The sequence below is a fragment of the Psammomys obesus genome, unplaced genomic scaffold, assembly GCF_907164565.1.
Source record: "Psammomys obesus unplaced genomic scaffold, mPsaObe1.curated_primary_1811, whole genome shotgun sequence".
In the NCBI taxonomy this organism is placed as follows: Eukaryota; Metazoa; Chordata; class Mammalia; order Rodentia; family Muridae; genus Psammomys; species Psammomys obesus.
In genome coordinates this window covers 7448907-7461896 of record NW_026591872.1, presented here as the reverse complement: position 1 = coordinate 7461896, position 12990 = coordinate 7448907, and positions in this window count along the sequence as shown.

Genomic DNA, 12990 nt, shown 5'->3' with positions numbered 1-12990 from the left:
TAAAATCATTTCTCCTTCTGTAGGATGTCATTTTGTCCTATTAATTGTGTCCTGTGTTTTGCAGAAGCTTTTAATTTCCATGAAATCCCATGTATTGGTTGTTGATTTTAGTGCCTGAACTATCGGTGTTTTGTTCAGAAAGTTGACTCCTGTGCCAATTCATTCAAGGCTATTTCCAACTTTCTATTCTATTAGATTCAGTGTATATGGTTTTATGTTGACATATTTTATCCACTTGGATTTGAGTTTTGTGCAGGGTAATAGATATAGATGTATTTGCATTCTTCCACAAGCTGACATTGAGGCAATCAAGCACCATTTGTTGAAGATGCTTTCTTTTTTCATTGTATATTTCTAGCTCCTTTATTAAAAATCAGGTGTGTGGATGCACATCTGGGTGTTTGATTTGATTCCACTGATCCACATGTCTCTTTTTATGCCAAGACATTTGTTACTATAGTTCTATAGTACAGACTGAAATCAGGGATAGTGATACCAGCAGAAGTTCCTTTATTTTATAGGATTCTTTTAGCTATACTTGTTTTGTTTTGTTTAGTTTTGTTTTATCCATATAAATTCGAGTATTGTTCTTTAAAGTCTGTAAAGGATTATGTCAGAATTTTTATGGGGATTGTATTAAATCTGTGGATTGGTTTTGGTAGGCTGTACATTTTTCTTATGTTAGTCCTGCAGAGTCATGGTCATGGGAAAACTTTCAATCTTCTGATATCTTCTTTTCTTTTTTCAAAGACTTGAAGATTTTGTCATACAAGTCTCTCACTTTCTTAGTTGAGTTACACTAATATATTTTCTATTGTTAGTGGCTATTGTAAAGGGTGCTGTTTCCATGCTTTCTGTCTTGGCTTATGTGTCATATGTGGAAGAAAAAAAAAGACATGTTCTATGGTAAAGCCAAATTTAAAAAATGTCTATCCACAAATGCAGCCCAACAGATGATACTTGATGAAAAATTCAAACTCAGGGGGTTTGAATACATCCAGGAATCTCACACCAACAAAACCAAAAAGGGAAGCTCACACGCCTGTGGGTGCCCACACATACACACTACCACTATCATCAACAACAACAAACTTACAGTAATTAACAATCATTTGCATTGATTTTAGTTGGGAAATATCAATAGACTCAATTCCCAAGTAAAAAGACACAGACTAATAAAATGAATGTGAAAATAGGATCCATCTTACTGCTGCATAAAAAAAAAGAAAACAAAACCCCTCAATATCAAAGATAGACATTACCTTAGAATAAAGTGTTGGAAAAAGATTTTCCAAGAAAATGAACATTAAAAACAAGATGGTGTCACCATTCTAATATCTCACAAATAGATTTCAAACCAGCATTAATCATAAAATATCAAAGAAAAATCCACCAAGATGGTTTTGCAATCCTTAACATCAACAGCCCAAACACAAAAGCACCCATGTTTTTAAAGAAAATACTACTTCCCAGTACATAAAGAAGCAAAGACAGGCAGATCTCTGTGAGTTAGAGGCCAGCATGGTCTACAAAGCAAGTCTAGGACAGCCAAGGTTACACAGAGAACCTTGTCTTAAAAACAAAAACAAACAAAGAAACAAATAACCAAAAACAACAATTAAAAAATAACAGGACTAAAGCTTAAATCACACATTGATCTTTACACATTTAGAGTGGGAGACTTCAGTACCCCACTGTTACCAATGGAGAGGTCATCCAGACAAAAACTAAAGGAAAAAATACTGGAGCTCACAGATTTCATTAAGCAAACGGACATAATAGACATCTACAGAACAATTCATCCAATCAGCAATGAATACACCTTTTTCTCAGCCCTTCATAAAACATTCTCTAAAACTGACCACAAACTCAGTCACAATGCAAACCTGAGCCAATATACGAACATTAAAATAACACCCTACGTCCTATTGGACTATGGCAAATTAAATCTGCATTTCAACAACTACAAAACAACAGAAAACCTACAAACGCATAGAAAATGAACAGCCCTCCACTGAAAAATATCTGGATCAAGGTTTAAATAAAGAACAAAATTAAAGACTGTAGTGGACTTTTAAAAACAGCTTTATGTTTCTGAATCATCTTTTTCTCTTTTCCACCATAGTTCCTTCCAATACCCCAATACCAGGAAGGAGTGAAAGGAGAATAGTGGGGAAATGGGCCTTTAGTTCTCTTTGAGTACTTCCTGCTGGTTAGGGTCTTTGAGTTACTTGTAGGAAGTCCAGTCTTCTTTTCAGAGTATCTCCAACTTCTCATCAAACTACATCAATAGCACTCAGGAACAGCATAAGGGAGAACCAGCAGCCTTCGTTTTTATTATTTATTTTTGCAGTTTATTCATTGTGTGTCATGACTGTAGCCCTCTTCCTCAATACTTTCCAGTCCCACCCTCCCTCTTCACCTCTGTACCCTTCCCCTAGTCGACTGAAAGTGGGAATTCTCTTTCTCTACCATCTGCCCGTTGTTTTTCAATTCTCATCAGGACTGCTTGGATCCTCTTCCTTTGTGGCCTGGCAAGGCTGCATGCCAAAGGCAAGTGATCAAAGAGCAGGCAACTGAGTTCATGACAGAGGGAGCCCCTGCTCAACTTACTCAGAGACTCACATGGAGACGGAGGTGCTTAATAATTACATCTGAACAAGGGGTCTAGGTCCTCTCCATGCATAGCCCTTGATTGGTACATTAGTTTTTGCAGGGACCCCAGGCTCAGATATTTTAGCTTTGTTGGTTTTCTTGTGGGGCTCCTGTCCCCTCCATGTCCTTCTACCCCAATCTACTTCCATGAGGCTTCCTGCAATCTGCCCAAAGTTGGCTGTGAGTCTCAGCTCTGCTTCAATCACTTGTAGGGAGCAGCCTTTTAGAGGACCCTCCATAGTATGCTACCATCCTGTGTCCTCTCTTCCACCACTTCTGGTGTGTAATTTGTTTGTCATTCTGAGTGAGATTTCAGCATCCGTCATGGGGTCCTCTTTGTTGTTTCGTTTTTGGGTCTGTAGATTTTAGTATGATTATCTTATATTATAGAGAGAATAACCACTTATAAATGAGTATTTGCTCAACTACATTCAAACCAGGTTTATTTGTAATAGCCAAAATCTGGAAACAACTTAGATGCCCCTCAATAAAGGAATGGATACAGAAATTGTGGCACTTTGTACAGCAGAATACTGCTCAGCTATAAAAAATAAGGACTTGAAGTACTAGCTAAAGCAATAAGACAACGAAAGGAGATCAAGGGGATACAAATCAGAAAGGAAGAGGTCAAAGGGTCACTAATCTCAGAAGATATGATAATATACATGAGCGACCCCAAAAATCCAACCAGAGAACTCCTCAGCTGATAAACACCTTCAGCAAAGTGGCAGGATACAAAATCAACTCAAAAAAATCAGAAGCTCTCCTGTATACCAAAGACAAAAGGGCTGAAAAATAAATCAGGAAAACAACAGCCTTCACAAATAGCCAGTAATGACATATAGTACCTTGGGGTGACTCTACCAAGCAAGTCAAAGACCTGTTTGGAAAAAAAAAAAAAAAACTTTAAGAATCTGAAGAAAGAAACTGAAGAAGATATCAGAAGGTGGAAAGATCTCCTGTGCTCATGGATTGATAGGATTAACATCGTGAAAATGACCATCCTATCAAAAGCAATCTACAGATTCAATACATATTCCTATCAAAATACCAACTCAATTCTTTACAGACCTTGAAAAGAAGATTCTCAGCTTTATATGGAGAAACAAAAAAACCCAGAATCTCCAAAACAATCCTATACAATAACAGAGCATCTGGAAGTATCTCCATCTCCCATCTCAGGCTGTACTATAGAGCAACAGTAGTAAAAACTGCATGGTACTGGCATAGAAACAGAATGGTGGATCAATGGAACTGAATAGAAGACCCAGAAATAAACCCACACACTTACGGACACCTTAATTTTGACAAAGAAGCCAAAACCATTCAATGGAAAAAAAGACAACATCTTCAACAAATGGTGCTGGTTCAACTGGATGTCTACATGTAGAAAAATGAAAATAGATCTATATTCATCACCCTGCACAAAACTAAAGTCCAAGTGAATCAAAGACCTCAACATAAAACCAGATACTCTAAGTCGGTTAGAAGAAAAAGTGGGGAACAGCCTAGAACTCATTGGCACAGGAGACAACTTCCTGAACAGAACACCAACAATACAGACTCTAAGTTCAACAATCAATAAATGGGACCCCATGAAACTAAAACCTTCTGTAAAACAAAAGGCACTGTCGTCAGAACAAAATGACAGACTACAGACTGGAAAAGGATCTTCACCAACTTTATATCTCACAGAGGACTGATATCCAGAACATATTGAGAACTAAAGAAGTTAAAAAGCAATAAATCAAGTAATCCAATTAAAAAATGGGGTACAGAGCTAAACAGAGAATTTTTTGTAGAGAAATATAGAATGGCAGATAAACACTTAAAGAGATGCTCAACATCCTTAGCCATCAGGGAGATGAAAATCAAAACGACCCTGAGATTTCACCGTACACCCAAAAAAAATGGCTAAAATTAAAAACTCAAATGACAACACATGCTGGAGAGGTTCTGGAGAAAGGGGAACCCTCCTACATTGCTGGTGGAAATGTAAACTGGTACAAACACTTTGGAAGTCAATCTGGCGCTTTCTCAGACAATTAGGAATAACACTTCCTCAAGACCCAGCTATACCACTCCTAGGCATATACCCAAAATTTGCTCAAGTACACAACAAAGTCACCCAAGAAGAGTAGATGGCAGAAAATAATCAAATTGAGGGCTGAAATTAATAAAAATAGAAACAAAGAGAACAATACAAGAATCAGTGAAACTAAGAGTTGATTCTTTGAGAAAAAGAAGAGAGACAAAACTCTAACGAAACTAACTAAAAGACAGAGAGACAGTATCCGAATTACCAAATCAGAATGAAAAGAGAATGAAAAGCAGACCCTGAGACAATCCAAAGAATCACTAGGTTTTACTTCAAAAGCCTGGACTCTACAATATTGGAATATCTAGGGGAAATCGACAATTAGATAGATTTCACTTACCAAAGTTAACTCAAGATCAGATAAACAATTTAAACAGTCCTATAATACCTAAGGAAATAAAAACAGTGATTATAAGTCTTTCATCCAAAAATAAAAATAAAAAAATCCCAGGGCTAGATGGTTTTAGCACAGAATTCTACAAGACTTTCAAAGAAGAGCTAACACCAATACTCCTAAAATTGTTCCACAAAATAGAACCATAAGGGATATTGCCAAAGTCATTATATGAGACCAGAGTCACCCTGATACACAAACAAGACTTCACAAGGAGGATTTCAGAACAATGTCCCTAAACATTGATGCAAAAAATATTCAAGAAAATACTTGCAAACCAAATTCAAGAACACATCAAAAATTTCATCCACCATGATTGAACAGACTTCATTCTAAAGATGCAGCATACCAAAATCAATAAATATAATCTACCATGTAGGTAATCTCAAGGAAAAAAAGAACACATCATCATCTTATTAGATGGTGAAAAAGACATTGACAAAATCCAAAATCCCTTCATGATAAAAGTTCTGGAGAGGTTAGAGATAACAGGGACATAAATAAACATAATAAATATAATGTATAACAAGCTATAGCCAACATGAAATTAAATGTAGAGAATCTCAAAAGCAATTTCACTAAGATCAGAAACATGACCATATTTTCCAGTATTTATCTATTCAATACAGTACTTGAATTTTTAGCAAGGTCAATAAGACAAATTAAGGAGGTTAAGGAAATACAATTTAAAAAGGAAGAAATCAATGTATCATTATTTGAAGAAAATATGATATTATACAAAATTGACTACAAAAATTCTATCAGGGAACTCCTAAGGCTGATTAAAACCTTTAATGAATTGCTTGATACAAGATTAACTCAAAAAATCTATACGCAGTTTTATGATATATCAATTTATGCATTTTGTATATATGGTGATATTTAAAAACTATGTGTATCTAAGCATATAGCTATATTACAGACAATTTTAAGCAGAAGAATTTTTGGATATTTTTTTTAGTTTTCATTATTTTAAATTATGAGTATCTGTGTAGTTTGTGTGTAGGCATGTTACATGTTATTACAGAGGCTCATGGAAGCTAAAGGTGTCATATACCTATGGAGTTGTGAACAGAAAGTTATAAATAGCCCAAGGTTCATGCTGGGGACAAGAACAGAACACAATCCTCTCTAATGACAGAATGCCCACATAGCAGTTGAACTGTCTCTAATCCTGAAAAAAAATTGTCTACATATACCGTCATCCCTTAAAATATTGCTCATGAAAATATTTTCATGCATTTAGTGCAACAGATATTGTCTAAGAAATTTCAATAGAGGAATATGACTTGAGTAGTCATTTTTTGGTAGGATTATTATTTTTTCTTTATTAATTACACTTTATTCACTTTGTGTTCCCCCTGTGGTTCTCTCCCTCCTCCCATCCCAATCCCTCCCTTCTTCCTCCCTCTGCATGCATGCCCCTCCCCAAGTCCACTGAAAGGGGAGGACTTCTTTTTCTTCCTTCTGATCCTAGTCAATTAGGTCTCATCAGGACTGGCTGCATTCTCTTCTTCTGGGGCCTGATAATGTAATGCTGCTTCTCCCCCAAGGGGGGAGGTAATTAAAGAGCAGGCCAATCAGTTCATGTCAGAGACAGTCCCTGTTCCTATTACAATGGAACCCACTTGGATACTGAATTGCCATGGGCTACTTCTGTGCAGGGGTCTTAGGTTATCTCCATGCATAGTCCTTGGTTGGAATATCAGTCTCAGGAAAGACCCCTGTGCTCAGATTTTTTGGTTCTGTTGCTCTCCTTGTGGAGTTCCTGTCCTCTCCAGATCTTACTGTTTTCCACTTCTTTCCTAAGATTCTCGGCACTCTGCCCAAAGGTTGCCCATAAGTCTCAGCATCTACATTGATAGTCTGCAGGGCAGAGCTTTTCAGAGGTCCTCTGTGTCAGGCTCCTGACTTGTTCCCTCTTTTCTCCTTCTTCTGATGTCCAGCTTCTTTGCCTTTCTGGATAGGGATTGAGAATTTTAGCAAGACTCCTCCTTCTTGATTAGTTTCTTTACATGTACAGATTTTAGTAGGTTTATCCTATATTATATGTCTATATGAGTGAGTATATACTGTGTATCTTTCTGCTTCTGGGATAGCTCACTCAGGATGATACCACCATTTCCAGATCCCACCATTTACCTGCAAATTTCATGATTTCCTTGTTTTTTATTGCTGAGTAATACTCCATTGTGTAGATATAACACAATTTGTGCATCCATTCCTCCACTGAGGGGTATCTGGGCTGTTTCCAGCTTCTGACTGTTACAAATAAGGCTGCTACAAACATGGTTGAGCAAATGTCCTTTTTGTGTACTTGAGAATTTTTGGATATATACCTAGGAGTGGTATAGCTGGATCTTGAGGAAGCACTATTCCTATTTGTCTGAGGAAGCACCAGATTGTTTTTCAGAGTTGTTGTACAAGTTTACATTCCCCCCAGCAGTGGAGGAGGGTTTCCCTTTCTCCACAATCTCTCCAGCATGTGTTGTCTCTTGAGATTTTGATCTTAGGCATTCTGATGGGTGTAAAGTAAAATCTTAGGGTCATTTTGATTTGCATTTCCCTGATGGCTAATGAGGTTGAGCATTTCTTGAGTAGTCTTTGACAACATATAATGCTTCTGTGCAACGTAATAAAACATTCCAGTATTTTGAGAGGAATTACAGAGCAGGACTTGAAGGTATACTTACAGAAGCTAGCCTTGCCTAGAATAGTTTATGTATATATCATGATTCATTTTATTGCTATTTCCCATGCTCATAAACTAATGTTTTCTTTTTCTAGAAATCATCTTTATTGTAGTTTTAATAGATATTAGCAAGGGAAGTAAAAGATATTTATTTACTTGGCATTTTGAGTTGAATATCACTTGTAAGATCATACACATTATTACAAAGATTTTCCGTGATTCAATAAATAAAAATGTTAAATAATAATATAGCACAGTAATTTGTCCATGTGTACCTAAATATTGATATGTATACTTATAGGTAGACATTCTATATATTCATTTTATCTATGCTTGCTCATGTTTATCATTTATTGACATGGTATTATTTGATAAATTATATCATGAAAATTGCAAATTCAGCTTTTTCTATATCAGGAATTTGGTTCATAAAATAATATAAAATGAAAATTTTCAGGAAATTTTACATTTTAATTTGAGTAGAAGAGAGTTGTTAAATATTAATATAAGACTTATGAATATTCATTATTTAATTCAATAAAATAGTTATAATAGGATGACAGTTAATTCATCACAGATACATTGACCTTTCGAATAATAAGTGTCATTTAAAGTAAGTTCAAATTTCAAATAATTCTAGTATCATTTTGATTTTAAAATCTAGCCCTGTCTGTGTTATCTTTTGTAAAACTGTGGTTATCTCACTCAGCTTAATATTTCCTCCTTCCCATCTACCATAAACGAGAAAAAATTAAATTGAGTTATAAATATCCTTGCCATAAAATTGGAACACTGTTAATATATGAAGTTTTATGCTATTTGTGGACTGTTGACTTATACCTAATCTTCTTTGAAATGATAATCCTTTGTATAAAAAATAAATTGAAGTTTCTTTTCTTACTAATGAAATTTCTGTCTCTAGGATTCAAGTAGGAATCATTCACTTAACAATAAAGTTACATTAATAAATTTGAAGTTGACTTTGTAGATTAATCAAGGAAGACTTGGGAGACTAAGTGTCAATCAACATTTCAGAGAACAGTGCCCAGTTGTTCGTTGCAACAATACCATGGTGTAAGTTATAGTTTTTCCAGATGAATAAACAGACAGAAACTCAAAATGGATAGAATATTGTCCACCACCTGAGAAACCATAAAAGGGAGCTGAGATTCAATATTTTACAATGTATTATCTTCTGGTAATATTAACACTTTATTTTAAATGCAAATTTTTAAAATTTATTTATATAAACAATGCTGGCCTGGAGCTCCAGTTGATATTTCTTTTTTTTTTTTAAATGTTATTTCTTTCAATTATATCATACCCAGACTTCTCCAAACTTCAAAATTCTTCTGTCTTTCATGGTCCCACTCACCACACACTAGGTCCACCTACAAGTTATTGTGAACTTCTGTGTTTGTCATGCTTCTCTTACAATGTGTATCCTTTGCCTCCTGTTATGAGTAAGGGCATGCTCTGAATTGCATATTAAAATCTTGTAGTCAGAGGTAGACAGCAGAGCTATTCCTGATCCATTCTTCAGCTCTATATCATTAAGCAGAAGCTTAAACTTACCAAGTGCCACTTCCTCACGTATCAATTCAGAGGGAAGGCTCTTAAATAGTTTCTGCTCAATAAAACTTCTCTAGTAGGTAGAAATTGAAAGGGCTTAGAGTATTTTAATTATCCCTCAGAAAAATGTTATTATATACCTAAGTATTGACTGCTTTATTGGTATACTTACATATTGGAAGTCAATAGATATATTAGAAAAAGGGATTCTCTATAAATTTGGTGGATTAAAATGAAAACAAATACAGTATTCAATCTTTTTTCTTCAATAGATAACATTATTAAATTTATGTTAAATCTTCAGCAGAATAAAAGTTTGAAACAAGCCTATTAGAAAAGAAAGACTTAGTACATACATCTTTAGCCACCACGAGTTTCCCTCTGTAATTATAGATACTTTCTTTTTTATTATTATTATTTTTATTTTCTCTTTTTTAATTTTTTATTAATTACACTTTATTAATTTTGTATCCCCCATAAGACCCTCCCTCCTCCTCTCCCGATCCCACCCTCCCTCCTCTTTCTGCAAGCATGCTCCTCCCCAAGTCCACTGATTGGGGAGGTTCAACTCTCCTTCTTTCTGATCTTAGTCTATCAGTTCTCATCAAAAGTGGCTGCATTGTCCTCTACTGTGGCCTGGTAAGGCTGCTCCCCCCTCAGGGGGAAGTGATCAACGAGCAGGCCAATCAGATTATGTCAGAGGCAGTCCCTCTTCCCATTACTATGTAACCCACTTGGACACTGAACTGACATGGGCTACTCCTGTGCAGGGGTTCCAGGTCATCTCCACGAATAGTCCTTGATGGAGTATGATTTTCTGGGAAGTTCCCTGTGTTCAAATTATCTTGTTTTGTTGCTCTCCTTGTGGAGTTCCTGTCCCCTCCAGCTCTTACTATTTCCCACTTCTTACATAAAATTCAATTCACTCTGCCCATCAGTTGGCCATCAGGCACAGCATCTGCTTTGACAGTCTATACTGCAGAAGCTTTCAGAGGCCCTCTGTGGCAGGTTTCAAGGTTGTTTCCTGTTTTCTTCTGGCTTTCAGAGGCCCTCTGTAGCAGGTTCCTAGGTTGTTTCCTATTTTCTTTTTCTTCTGATGTCCATCCTCTTTGCCTTTCAGGATGGGGATTGAACATTTTAGTTAGGGTCCTTTCTTTTGCTTAGTTTGTTTAGATGTACAGATTTTAGTGGGTTTATTCTATGTTGTATGTTTACATGAGTGAGTATATACTATGTGTGTCTTTTTGCTTCTGGAACAACTCACTCAGGATGATCCTTTACAGGTCCCACCATTTACCTGCAAATTTCATGATTTCCTTAATTTTCATTGCTGAGTAATACTCCATTGTATAGATGTACCACAGTTTCTGCATCCATTCTTCAGTTGAGGGGCATCTGGGCTGTTTCCAGCTTCTGGCTATTACAAATAAAGCTGCTACAAACATGGTTGAGCAAATGTCCTTTTTGTGTACTTGAGCCTCTTTTGGGTATATGCCTAGGAGTGATATGGCTGGATTTTGAGGAAGCGCTAATCCTAGTTGTCTGAGAAAGCGCCAGATTAATTTCCAGAGTGGTTGTACAAATTTACATTCCCACCAGCAGTGGAGAAGGGTTCCCCTTTCTCCACAACCTCTCCAGCATGTGTTGTCCCTTGAGTTTTTCATCTTGGCCATTCTGATGGGTGTAAGGTGAAATCTCAGGGTTGTTTTGATTTGCATTTCCCTAATGGCTAATGAGGTTGAGCATTTCTTTAAGAGCTTCTCTTCCACTTGATATGCCTCTACAGAGAATTCTCTCTTTAGCTCTGTTCCCCATTTTTTAAGAGGATTACTTGGTTTGCTGCTTTTCGGCTTGTTTAGTTATTTATATATATTAGATATGAGTCCTCTGTCAGATAAAGGGTTGGTGATGATTCTTTCCCAATCTGTAGGCAGTCGCTTTGTTTTGATGACGGTGTCCTTTGCTTTACAGAAGCTTTTCAATTTCATGAGGTCCCATTTATTGATTGTTGCTCTTAGAGCCTGTGCTATTGGTGTTCTGTTCAGGAAGTTTTCTCCTGTACCAATGAGTTCAAGGGTATTCCCTACTTTTTTTTTCCTAACTAATTTAATGTGTCTGGTTTTCTGTTGAGGTTGTTGATCCACTTGGACTTTGGTTTTGTGCAGGGTGATAAGTATGGATCTATTTTCATTTTGCTACATGTAGACATCCAGTTGGACCAGCACCATTTGTTGAAGATGCTATCTTTTTTCCATTGTATGGTTTGGGCATCTTTGTCAAAAATCAGGTGTCCGTAAGTGTGTGGGTTTATTTCTGGGTCTTCTGTTCGATTCCATTGATCCACCATTCTGTTTCTATGCCAGTACCATGCAGTTTTTATAACTGTTGCTCTATAGTACAGCTTGAGATCAGGGATGGAGATACCTCCAGAAGATCTTTTATTTTATAGGATTGTTTTAGCAATTCTCGGTTTCTTGTTATTCCATACGAAGTTGAGAATTTTTCTTTCCAGGTCTGTAAAGAATTGTTTTGGCAATTTGATGGGAATTGCATTAAATCTGTAGATTACTTTTGGTAAGATGGCCATTTTTACTAGGTTAATCCTGCCAAGCCATGAGCATGGGAGATCTTTCCATCTTCTCATATCTTCCTCTAATTTTTTCTTTAGAGACTTGAATTTTTTTTCATACAAGTCTTTGACTTCCTTGGTTAGGGTTACACCAAGGTACTTTATGTCATTTGTTGCTATTGTGAATGGTGTTGTTTCTCTAATTTCTTTCTCAGCCCTTTTGTCTTTTCTATACAGGAGTGCTACTGATTTTTTTGAGTTAATTTTGTGTCCGGCCATTTTGCTGAAGGTGTTTATCAGCTGTAGGAGTTCCCTGGTAGAGTTTTTGGGGTCACTCATATATACAATCATATCATCTACAAATAGTGATAATTTGACTTCTTCCTTTCCCATCTGTATCCCCTTGATCTCCTTCAACTGTCTTATTGCTCTAGCAAGGACTTCCAGCACTATTTTGAAGAGATATGGAGAGAGTGTGCAGCCTTGTGTTATCCCTGATCTCAGTGGGATTGCTTTAAGTTTCTCTCCGTTCAGTTTGATGTTGGCTATAGGCTTGCTGTATATCGCCTTTACTATGTTTAGATATGTGCCTTGTATCCCTGATCTCTCCAGTACTTTAAACATGAATGGATGTTGGATTTTGTCAAATGCTTTTTCAACATCTAGGGAGATTATCATGTGGTTTTTTTCTTTCAGTTTGTTAATATGGTGGATCACATTGATGGATTTCCATATATTCAACCACACCTGCATAACTGGGATGAAGCCTACTTGGTCATAGTGGATAATATCTTTGATGTGTTCTTGGATTCAGTTTGCGAGTATTTTGTTAAGTATTTTTGCATCAATGTTCATAAGGGAGATTGGCCTGAAATTCTCTTTCTTTGGTGAGTCTTTGTGAGGTTTAGGTACCAAGGTGATTGTGGCTTCATAGAATGAGTTTGGTAATGTTCCTTCTGTTTCTATTTTGTGGAATAGTTTGAAGAGAATTGGAGTTAGCTCTTCTTTGA